This window comes from Cervus canadensis, chromosome 28, assembly GCF_019320065.1.
Source record: "Cervus canadensis isolate Bull #8, Minnesota chromosome 28, ASM1932006v1, whole genome shotgun sequence".
In the NCBI taxonomy this organism is placed as follows: Eukaryota; Metazoa; Chordata; class Mammalia; order Artiodactyla; family Cervidae; genus Cervus; species Cervus canadensis.
In genome coordinates, this window is record NC_057413.1 from 33,698,464 (window position 1) to 33,709,917 (window position 11,454).

The 11,454-nt window shown below is 39.8% G+C and overlaps 1 long non-coding RNA gene across 1 annotated transcript in view; it reads left to right on the forward strand.

Moving 5' to 3' along the window:
• LOC122429068 overlaps window positions 1-10,782 on the forward strand; it is a 15,847-nt gene extending 5,065 nt beyond the window's left edge. The window contains exons 2-3 of the long non-coding RNA XR_006265913.1: window positions 6,608-6,614; window positions 10,728-10,782. This is a non-coding gene — a long non-coding RNA (uncharacterized LOC122429068). The remainder of the gene's footprint in view (window positions 1-6,607; window positions 6,615-10,727) is intronic.
• Window positions 10,783-11,454: the final 672 nt, after the last annotated feature.

Consider the following 11,454-nt stretch of genomic DNA (forward strand, 5'->3'; position numbering starts at 1 on the left):
CTCCAAAATCACTGCAATAGTGACTGCAGCCATGAAATTAAAAGACACTTGCTCCTTGGAAGAAAAGCTATGATAAACCTATATGGCATATTAAAAAGCAGAGACATCACTTTGTTGACAAAGGTCTGAATAGTCAAAGCTATGGTTTTTCCAATCCAGATGTCAGCATTGAGCCATAAAGAATGCTGAGTGGTGAAGAATTGACTCTTTCCAACTGTGGTGCTGGAGAAGACTCTGAGATTCCCTTGGACAGCAAGGAGATCAAACCAGTTAATCCTAAAGGAAATCAACCCTGAATATTCATTGGAAGGACTGGTGCTGAAACTCCAATACTTTGGCCACCTGATGCAAAGAGCCAATTCATTGGAAGAAACCCTGATGCTGGGAAAGATTGAGGGCAGGAGGAGAAAGGGGTGACACAGAATGGAATAGTTGGATGGCATCACTGACTCAATGGACGTGAATTTGAGCAAACTCCAGGAGACAGTGAAGGACAGGGAGGCCTGGTATGCTGCAGGCAGTAGGGTTGCAGAGTCAGACGTGACTTAGCAACTGAAAAACAATCCTAATTACTTCCTTGAAAGGCTTATCTTCAAATTAGCCCCACACTGGTTGGGGCTTCAAAATATAAATTTTGGAGAGATACAATTTAGTGTAAAACAAGAGAAGTGGAAAAATCACTTTGCAAAGGACCCGCAGAATGGGAGGGATCAATTTTGGACTTAATTCACCATCTTTCTCTGCCACTGAATTAATAAGTTTCATGCTTCACAATTTCCCCCTCTCAGCCTAGCTGGTGTTGAGATCTCCTCACTCAGCACTCTTGCAGCTCTAAGTACGGGTTGTTTATGTCTCATGACCACATCCTGTCTTGGATATAAGCTTTTGGTTTAGGCTCTAACTTCAAGGCAATCACCATTTTTTTCATATCTTTGTTTTCATGCAGTGCCTTGCACAGAGAAGGTCATAGTAAATGTTTGTTGAATGAATGTTAAGCATAACTAATTTTACCAGTTTAAAAAGTGACAGCCACTCACAGATAACACTAGTTTTGACACCTGGGCAGTTAATATGCTTCACTGCTTCTTCCGTGTTCTCTTCTAGCTTCCAATATCATTGCCTGGGGGTGGAACTAGAAGACCAGACACCGGGAACCGGAAGGCCTAGGTTACTGTCCCATTCTGCCTCCTCTTAATTGTGTTTGTGAGCAAGTAATATGATTTCTCTGAGCCTCAGTTTGAAAGAAGAATAGCAATGCCTTTTTAGGTTTGTCATGAGAGGGAATATGATATTTAACGGTAAGCATTTTTTGAAATCCAAAGAACTTCACAGATATTATTACTTGTATTACTCTGGTCTGGTTGGGCTGCCATAACAAAATACCATAGACTGAGTGGTTTAAGGAACAGAAATTTATTTTCTCTCAGTTCTGAAGGCTGGAATTCCAAGACCAGGGTGCCAGCATGGTCAGTTTCTGATGAGACTCTCCCCCTTTGGTTCTGGGTGCCTGCTTTTCAATGTGTGCTCACATGACCTCCTCTTTGTGCCTGTGAAGGGAGAGAGAAAAAGAGAACTCTGGGTCTCCTCTTATAAGGAAACTAAGCGTATTGGATCAGGGCCCCACCCTCATGACCTCATTTAACCTTAGTTTCTTCCATAAAGACCCTGTTTCTAAATTTTGTCACACTGCAGGATAGGGCTACAACAGATAAATTTTGAGGGGACAAGCATTCATTCATAACATTACTATTGTTTGGGGCATCTCAGGTGGCACTTAGAAGTAAAGAACCCACCTGCCAATGCAGGAGACATAAGAGATGTGAATTCAATCTCTGGGTTTGGAAGATCCCCTGGAGGAGGAAATGGCAACCCACTCCAGTATCCTTGCCTGGGAAATCCCATGGACAGAGGAGCCTAGTGGGCTATAGTCCAAAGGGATACAAAGAGTCTGACATGACTGAAGCAAATTAGCAAACACGCACTGTTGTTTTTTCTGGGAGAACACAAACATTCAGCCCACAACATTATTATTGTTAATTTTGAAACATACAATTGATTGTTTTAGTTTTTTTTTAAATATTTATTTATTTGGGTGCTCCAGGTTTTAACTGCAGCATGTGGAATCTAGTTCCCTGATCAGAGATCGAACCTGGACATCTTTCTCTGGGAGAACAAAGGCTACCGGGCCACTGAGGAAGTCCCACAATTGATCTTCACTGGTCTATCTTGGTTCTTTGTTGATTCTGCTCTATACCAACTCTTCTGGTGTGCCTTCCATAGTGCCTGGCACACCATAGAAATCAATAGATAATAGCATTTATTATTGTTTTTCCAGTCCCTATGGACAGATGTTTGGGAAGGGGAAAGTGAAGGCAAGTGTTCTGAGATTTCCAGTTCTAAACAGAAGGAACGACTTTTTCTAGGTTACCAACCTCACCAGGTTAGAAAGCTGTCTTCAAATGTTCAGGAAGATCCTTGAGTTATCAAAGGTGACTCAGATTGCAGAGTGAGAATAACCAGGGTTTAAAATCTCAAGAATGGCTTCTGAGTGAAAAAGAAAAAACATTTTTTTAAATCACAATTTGCTTAATAATCTCTATAGCCAGTCACAGGGCAGGAGTGAAATGCATTGCCTCTTGCCTCCCTGTAGGGCAGTTCTTGCTGTCCCAAGCTCCCAGCATCTCTGTTGTGGAGGAGTTCCCTGTGTTCTACCCTCTTCAGCTTCTGCCTTATCACCTCTCCTTACACACCATTTTAGATTTAATGCAGATAATCATGTCCCATCCTTATGAGACTTTGAGAAAAGACTGGTTCTTATTGAAGAAAAAGTCAGTTATTAAATCATACCAGACATAGAGATCCATTGTCATTTTTAAAGTAATAATTCCATAAGGAACCACTGAAGAAGACTTTGTAGTCTTTCCAAACTATGCTTTGTGCATTTCTACCCTGAAGGATCTAGGAACCAATGACTGAACCTCAAGGGAACCTGTAAGTGTGATCTTTGACTAACTGTATCTTTTAACACACACTGTTGATGCCTGTGTCATCTTAGCATTGAACATTTCTTCAAAGACTCCTAGAGTGAAGAAGGAAACTTACTGATCAACAGGCCAGCATTTCTTAAAGTATGATCCAAACCAAGATCATCTTTGAGATTCTTATTAAAGTTGCACCTGGGAATCCATCTCAAGATCTATTCGTTCAGCAGCCATCTCAATATGAATTTTTTTATAGACATCACTTATACACATACATCTAAACACTGATGTAGTCCAAGCCTTTACTTCTTTAAAAAAATGTTTAATTGAAGTATAGTTGATTTACCATGTTGTGTTAGTTTCAGAGGTACAGTACAATGATTCAGTTATACATGTTTATATCTATTCTTTGTTAGATTCTTTTCCCTCATATTATTACAAAATATTGAGTAGAGTTCCCTGTGCTATACAGTAGATTCTTGTTGTTTACATATGTGTGTGTGTGTGTGTGTGTGTGTGAGTTCCAACCTTCTGACTCCCCTCACCCCTTTGTGACCATAAGTTTGTTTTCTGTGTCTGTGGGTCTGTATTACCAAAAGTTTTACTTTAGTTTTAGGTTTGAAGGATTTGTTAACAAAATAAACCACTATTTACTCACAAATAATTCCAATTTTTTATAGAAGATAATTTGGCTTAATCTCAATATACAGTCATTAAAAGGAAAGAAATAGAAACAACAGAGAGAAGTAATAGCATATACATCACCAAATTGGGCCGACCTACATCCAGAATTGAACAGTGCTGGGAAGTCCCTCGTTAACAGCAATCTGGAATCCCGAGTAAGAAAGTGTCCTGGGAGGTGCATCCACTCCACGGGTGAGAATTTGAATTGCAGTTTGGGGGGCTCCCCCTTATAATCTCAGGCCACAAACTGATATCATTAGTTTGCATGCAAAAATGCAGCTCTGGTTTTACATCTGCAATGCTGTTTGTTTCACCTTGTGAGTCACAAAATTTCTAGGCCCTGGGCTAGGGGAGAGGGGTCCTGGCCAGACCCTCAGGGGTTTAAGAAATTATAGGGCCCACTCTCTTTCTTATCTAAAGTGCTGCCTCATCTGCTGTGCTTGCAGGCAGTCACAGAATCCTGGCAGTGTCCAGGCAGGTCAGAAGCAGGTCAGAGGCCTGCTCTCCTGCTTCTGAATTCTGAACAAGATTTTCTCCATTTTAATTTAACAGGTTCTATTTCTGTTTTGTAAATAAGTTCATTTGCTTCACTGTCTTTTAGACTTCACACATAAGCGATATATATGTTATTTTTCTTTCTCTGCTTGGTGAAACCCTTACTTCTGAAGACATAGTCCTTAGACTGGTGGTATCAGTATCATTGAATAGCTTATTAGAGATGCAGAATCTCAGGCCTTATCCCAGACCTACTGAATCAGAACAAGATCCCCACTAGAGCCATATGAACATTCAAATTTAAGAAGATTGCTCAAACTCATTTATATATAAGGCAGCTGGGATCCAAGAACCCAGTTGACTTGCCCAAGGTCACATGGGTAAACCATGGTGTCATATGGGTAACTGGATAGGAACCTATGCTTGCAGTCAGGAGGACCCCTGTTCAAATCCAGGCACCCCTATTTTCTAGCCTGTAATTTTAGGTAAGTCCCTAAACATAGCACTAAACTTCCCATTATTCATTATTAATGAGGTTTCATAGGCCTGTTGAATAGGTAAAATGAAAAGCATGTTAAGAGCACCTGAAAATTTCTCAGTAAACAGCTCTGATGATCATTACTCTAACTTGGATTTCCTGATTCTGTGCTGCCTCCTAGGCATCCCATGTTGCTTGCAGGAAATGGGAAAAATAGTGCTTTGGATAAATTTGGTCTTTTTGAGTCTATTCTATCTAATTTACATTCTGGGGTTTGAAAGAATGAGGACAAGGGTGGGGGCCCTCAAAAGGAAAGTAAACACAACATGATACAGCTGAAGATTCTCAGATCCTGCTTTCCAACTCCTCCTAGCTTGGCCCTTCCCTTGTGTCCAGCAGAGCCAACCACCCCCCTGGAGAAATGATCAGGTGGGTGAGGTGTTTGCACATTTCCACTGCCTTCAGGGGCTTCTCCCTTTCTTCACCCTCCTCTGACCCCCAGCATTCTCACACAGGCTCCCTGCAGCCTTCCTAAAGGGGGCTCCTCCTCTTCCCATCTCCTGGAAAGCTCAATAAACTTAGGGTCTTACCCCAACACATCAAAAGTCACCTTCTCTGTGCCTCATTCCAGAGGATGGGCCAAGCAAGGTGATAAAGCAAATATAACACTTGCTTCATGCTAATATTAAGTTGCTTCAGTTGTTGTCAACTCTTTGCAACCCTATGGAATGTAGTCTGCTAGGCTTCTTTGTTGATGGGATTCTCCAGGCAAGAATACTGGAGTGTTGCCATGCCTTCCTCCAGGGGATCTTCTGGACCTAGGGATCAAACCCATGTCTCATGTCTCCTGCATTGGCAGGCAGGTTCTTTACCACTAGCGCCACAGGGGAAGATTCACTCCCTTTCAAATAATATTTGCATTTTGATAAGCTCTTTTCTTGTCTTAAACACTAAATAGCGAGCAATGTATTATCAAGTTGTTAGGGCATTTATATGATGCTGTAGGCTCATCCTACATTCTCTACAGAGTCCTAGAATCAGTCATTTCTTGAAGGAGCCCCGATTCCTTTTATTGGGGAGCAGCATTTAGAAACGAATATCTGGGCATCATGTGTGTTTGTTGCTGCTGAGGCGTGGGACATTGCCAGAGTCCCTGTGCTAAAGTTTTAATGCATATGTTATATCCATATATATGATACCCAATGGCTCTGAGAGTGTCCCATCTCTTGCTCACTGTACATCTCCTGCTTGACCAGCTTCACCTACACTCTATTTACCTAACTGACCTTTCCTCTTAGTCGTAGAGCCCAGTCACTGAATGCTAATATACTTGCCCTCGGCCCCAGCTGGTGATTGTTCTAAACTCTAGGTCACAACCATCTCTACTAGGATAGTTTATCACAGGGCCATCTCCTTCTGTTGGTTTCCCTAACATCAATTCTCTGTATAAACGGTAACCTCCCTCTCCCCCTTCCCACCCCTCTCCTCTCCCCACCGGTGAAGACTGCTGCCATGTCCTGCTTATTGTCTGCCACACACGGTGGACTGTCACTTCAGGACCTTGCTTCCAAAGTCTAAGCTCCTCCCTGTCCATTAAACCATTGATGTCTCTGTAACTGATTCTGGACTCTTTTTTCAGTCTTTTTTTTTTTTTATGGTTCCAGCAAGCAAGATATCTTTTTTTTCTCCCCAATTATTTTTATTAGTTGGAGGCTAATTACTTCACAATATTGTAGTGGTTTTTGCCATACATTGACATGAATCAGCCATGGATTTACATGTGTTCCCCATCCTGAATCCCCCTCCCACCTCCCTCCCCATCCCATCCCTCTGGGTCATCCCAGTGCACCAGCCCTGAGCACTTGTCTCATGCATCCAACCTGGACTGGCGATCTGTTTCACACTTGATAATATACATGTTTTGATGCTGTTCTCTCAGATCATCCCACCCTCACCTTCTTCCATAGAGTCGAAAAGTCTGTTCTATATATCTGTGTCTCTTTTTCTGTCTTGCATATAGGGTTATCATTACCATCTTTCTAAATTCCATATATATGTGTTAGTATACTGTATTGGTGTTTATCTTTCTGGCTTACTTCACTCTGTATAATGTGCTCCAGTTTTATCCATCTCATTAGAACTGATTCAAATGTATTCTTTTTAATGGCTGAGTAATATTCCATTGTGTATATGTACCACAGCTTTCTTATCCATTCTTCTGCTGATGAACAAAATAGAAAGCCCAGAGATAAATCCACGTACCTATGAACACCTCATCTTCAACAAAGGAGGCAAGAATATACAATGGAAAAAAGACAACCTCTTTAACAAGTGGTGCTGGGAAAACTGGTCAACCACTTGTAAAAGAATGAAACTGGAACACTTTCTAACACCATACACAAAAATAAACTCAATATGGATTAAAGATCTAAATGTAAGACCCAAAACTATAAAACTCCTAGAGGAGAACATAGGCAAAACACTCTCTGACATAAATCACAGCAGGATCCTCTATGACCCACCACCCAGAATATTGGAAATAAAAGCAAAAATAAACAAATGGGACCTAATGAAACTTAAAAGCTTTTGCACAACAAAGGAAACTATAAGCAAGGTGAAAAGACAGCCATCAGAATGGGAGAAAATAATAACAAATGAAGAAACAAAGGATTAATCTCAAAAATATACAAGCAACTCCTGCAGCTCAATTCCAGAAAAATAAATGACCCAATCATAAAATGGGCCAAAGATCTAAATAGACATTACTCCAAAGAAGATATACAGATGGCTAACAAACATATGAAAAGATGCTCAACATCACTCATTAACAGAGAAATGCAAATCAAAACCACAATGAGGTACCATTACATGCCAGTAAGGACGGCTGCTATCCAAAAGTCTACAAGCAATAAATGCTGGAGAGGGTGTGGAAAAAAGGGAACCCTCTTACACTGTTGGTGGGAATGCAAACTAGTACAGCCACTATGGAGAACAGTGTGGAGATTCCTTAAAAAACGGGAAATAGAACTGCCATATGACCCAGCAATCCCACTCCTGGGCATACACACCGAGGAAACCAGATCTGAAAGAGACACGTGTGCCCCAGTGTTCATCACAGCACTGTTTTTTCAGTCTTGAGGCTGAGCAAATAAGGGCTTGCAGGCCTGTGGAGTACATCCTAACACATAGATGTGAAATAACCCACTCATTGCCTCTTAAACCTATATCCTGGATGTTTACTCTGATTTACTCATGAGAAAAGGGTTTCATGTGTTCTAGAATACATATCTTTGTAACACTGGATGCTTCTGATTCTTACTCATGCGAAAATACACTCTGTACCACACTACAGCAAGACAATTAGCTCAATAGCAATTTTATCTGACACCTATTAATATATCAAGATATATATTCATAAAATACACTCTGGGGGATTGGGATGGGGAATACGTGTAACTCTATGGCTGATGTATATCAATGTATGACAAAACCCACTGAAATGTTGTAAAGTAATTAGCCTCCAACTAATTAAAAAAAATAATAAATAAATAAAAAAAATAAAATACATTCTGTACTCAGATCAAAATCTGGCAATAAGTCTGTAAAGTTGCCAACCAATGTGTAGCACTAGTGGTTTGTCTGTGAATGCCACTCCCCTTTCTTGCTAGCAGAATCTGAATTTCATTCAGACATCTATGTCTCTGATACCTATCTTAGAAGTAAATCCTCTTTAATACTGGCCTACGATAATTTTATTCTCTTTGCCAATGCTTGGTTTAGAGGTAGAAATGATCTGGAGGGAAGTCAGTTGGCAGGAAGCTTCTGAAAAAGGTTGTCTTGATGATAAAAAGTGGTTTGTACTGAAAGGGGATCACTTCTATTTGTTGCCCAGAACTACAGCAATCACGCTGTGACTACAGGAGGAACTAAGTTACATGCTAGGATGGAAGAGACAAAAGAAGGACTCTGAGTCTTTGATGATGTCACTGAGCTGCCGAATTAACCAACTCAAGAGATGCCCTACCTAGGAACACCAAAGTCATATGAAATAATAAACAGCCCACATTGTCTTGAAAATTTTGAATTGTTATTTCTTTTACTTTCAGCCAAAAGCATCATCATGAATACATCCTACTTTAGAATATTTTAAAGCAATTAACTTTTGGGGGAATCCAAAGCCTTTTTCAGAATTCATGCATTCACTCACTCATTCATTTTAAATAAATATTTACTGAGAAATGGCAGCCAAAAAGGGATTGATCAATAATCACATACACATAAAATGAAAAACTGTGATAAGCGGTAAGAAAGGAAAGTATAAAAATGGCTATTCTACCCAAAGCAATCTATAGATTCAATGCAATCCCTATCAAGCTACCAACGGTATTTTTCACAGAACTAGACCAAAGAATTTCACAATTTGTATGGAAATACAAAAAACCTCGAATAGCCAAAGTAATCTTGAAAAAGAAGAAATGGAACTGGAGGAATCAACCTGCCTGACTTCAGGTTCTACTACAAAGCCACAGTCATCAAGACAGTATGGTACTGGCACAAAGACAGAAATACAGATCAGTGGAACAGAATAGAAAGCCCAGAGATAAATCCACGAACCTATGGACACCTTATCTTTGACAAAGGAGGCAAGGATATACAATGGAAAAAAGACAACCTCTTTAACAGTGGTGCTGGGAAAACTGGTCAACCACTTGCAAAAGAATGAAACTAGAACACTTTCTAACACCATACACAAAAATAAACTCAAAATGGATTAAAGATCTAAATGTCAGACCAGAAACTATAAAACTCCTAGAGGAGAACATAGGCAAAACACTCTCCGACATAAATCACAGCAAGATCCTCTATGACCCACCTCCCAGAATATTGGAAATAAAAGCAAAACTAAACAAATGGGATCTAATGAAACTTAAAAGCTTTTGCACTACAAAAGAAACTATAAGTAAGGTGAAAAGACAGCCGTCAGATTGGGAGAAAATAATAGCAAATGAAGAAACAGACAAAGGATTAATCTCAAAAATATACAAGCAACTCCTGCACCTCAATTCCAGAAAAATAAATGACCCAATCAAAAAATGGGCCAAAGAACTAAACAGACATTTCTCCAAAGAAGACATACAGATGGCTAACAAACACATGAAAAGATGCTCAACATCACTCATTATCAGAGAAATGCAAATCAAAACCACAATGAGGTACCATTACACGCCAGTCAGGATGGCTGCTATCCAAAGTCTACAAGCAATAAAATGCTGGAGAGGGTGTGGAGAAAAGGGAACCCTCTTACACTGTTGGTGGGAATGCAAACTAGTACAGCCGCTATGGAAAACAGTGTGGAGATTTCTTAAAAAACTGGAAATAGAACTGCCATATGACCCAGCAATCCCACTTCTGGGCATACACACTGAGGAAACCAGATCTGAAAGAGACACGTGCACCCCAATGTTCATCGCAGCACTGTTTATAATAGCCAGGACATGGAAGCAACCTAGATGCCCATCAGCAGATGAATGGATAAGGAAGCTGTGGTACATATACACCATGGAATATTACTCAGCCATTAAAAAGAATTCATTTGAATCAGTCCTAATGAGATGGATGAAACTGGAGCCCCTGATACAGAGTGAAGTAAGCCAGAAAGATAAAGAACATTACAGCATACTAACACATATATATGGAATTTAGAAAGATGGTAACGATAACCCTATATGCAAAACAGAAAAAGAGACACAGAAATACAAAACAGACTTTTGAACTCTGTGGGAGGATGTGAGGGTGGGATATTTCAAAAGAACAGCATGTATACTATCTATGGTGAAACAGATCACCAGCCCAGGTGGGATGCATGAGACAAGTGCTCGGCCTGGTGCACTGGGAAGACCCAGAGGAATCGGGTGGAGAGGGAGGTGGGAGGGGGGATCGGGATGGGGAATACGTGTAAATCTATGGCTGATTCATATCAATGTATGACAAAACCCACCGAAATGTTGTGAAGTAATTAGCCTCCAACTAATAAAAAAAAAAATCATTGTCAAAAAAAAAAAAGAAAAAAAAAGAAAATAAAGTAAAAGAAATGAAAAAAGGTGAGGATAGTCTGAGAGACCTCTTGGACAATATTAAACGCACCAACATTAGAGTTATAGGGGTCCCAGAAGAAAAAGAGGAAAAGGGTATGAGAAAAGTTTTGAAGAGATTATAGTTGAAAATTCCACAAAATGGTAAAAGAAGTAGTCAATTAAATCCAAGAGGTGAAGACAGTCCCTTACAGGATAAACCCAAGCAGAAACATGCCAAGACACACACTAATCTAACAAAGATTAAACACAATGAAAGAGTATTAAAAGCAGCAAGGGAGAAGCAACAAGTAGCATACAAGGGAAACTCCATACGTTTAATAGCTGATCTTTCAGCAGAAACTCTCTAGACCAGAAGGGGATAGCAGGATATATTTAACTACTGGAAGGGAAAAATCTACAACAAAAATTACTCGACAAACCAAGGATCTAATCCAAAACTGATGGAGAAATCAAAAGTTTTTCCTACAATAAAAAGTTAAGAGAAATCAGTACCACCAAACCAGCTTTACAACAAAGGTTAAAGGCACTTAGTTGCATAGTCAGGAAATAAAGGAAAAGAAAAAGATCTACAAAAACAAATGCCAAACAATTAAGAAAATATCAATTGGAACATATATATCAATAATTACTTTAAATCTAAATGAATTAAATTCTCCAACCAAAAGACACAGACTGACTAAATGGATACAAAAACAAGAAACATACAGGCCATCTACAAGAA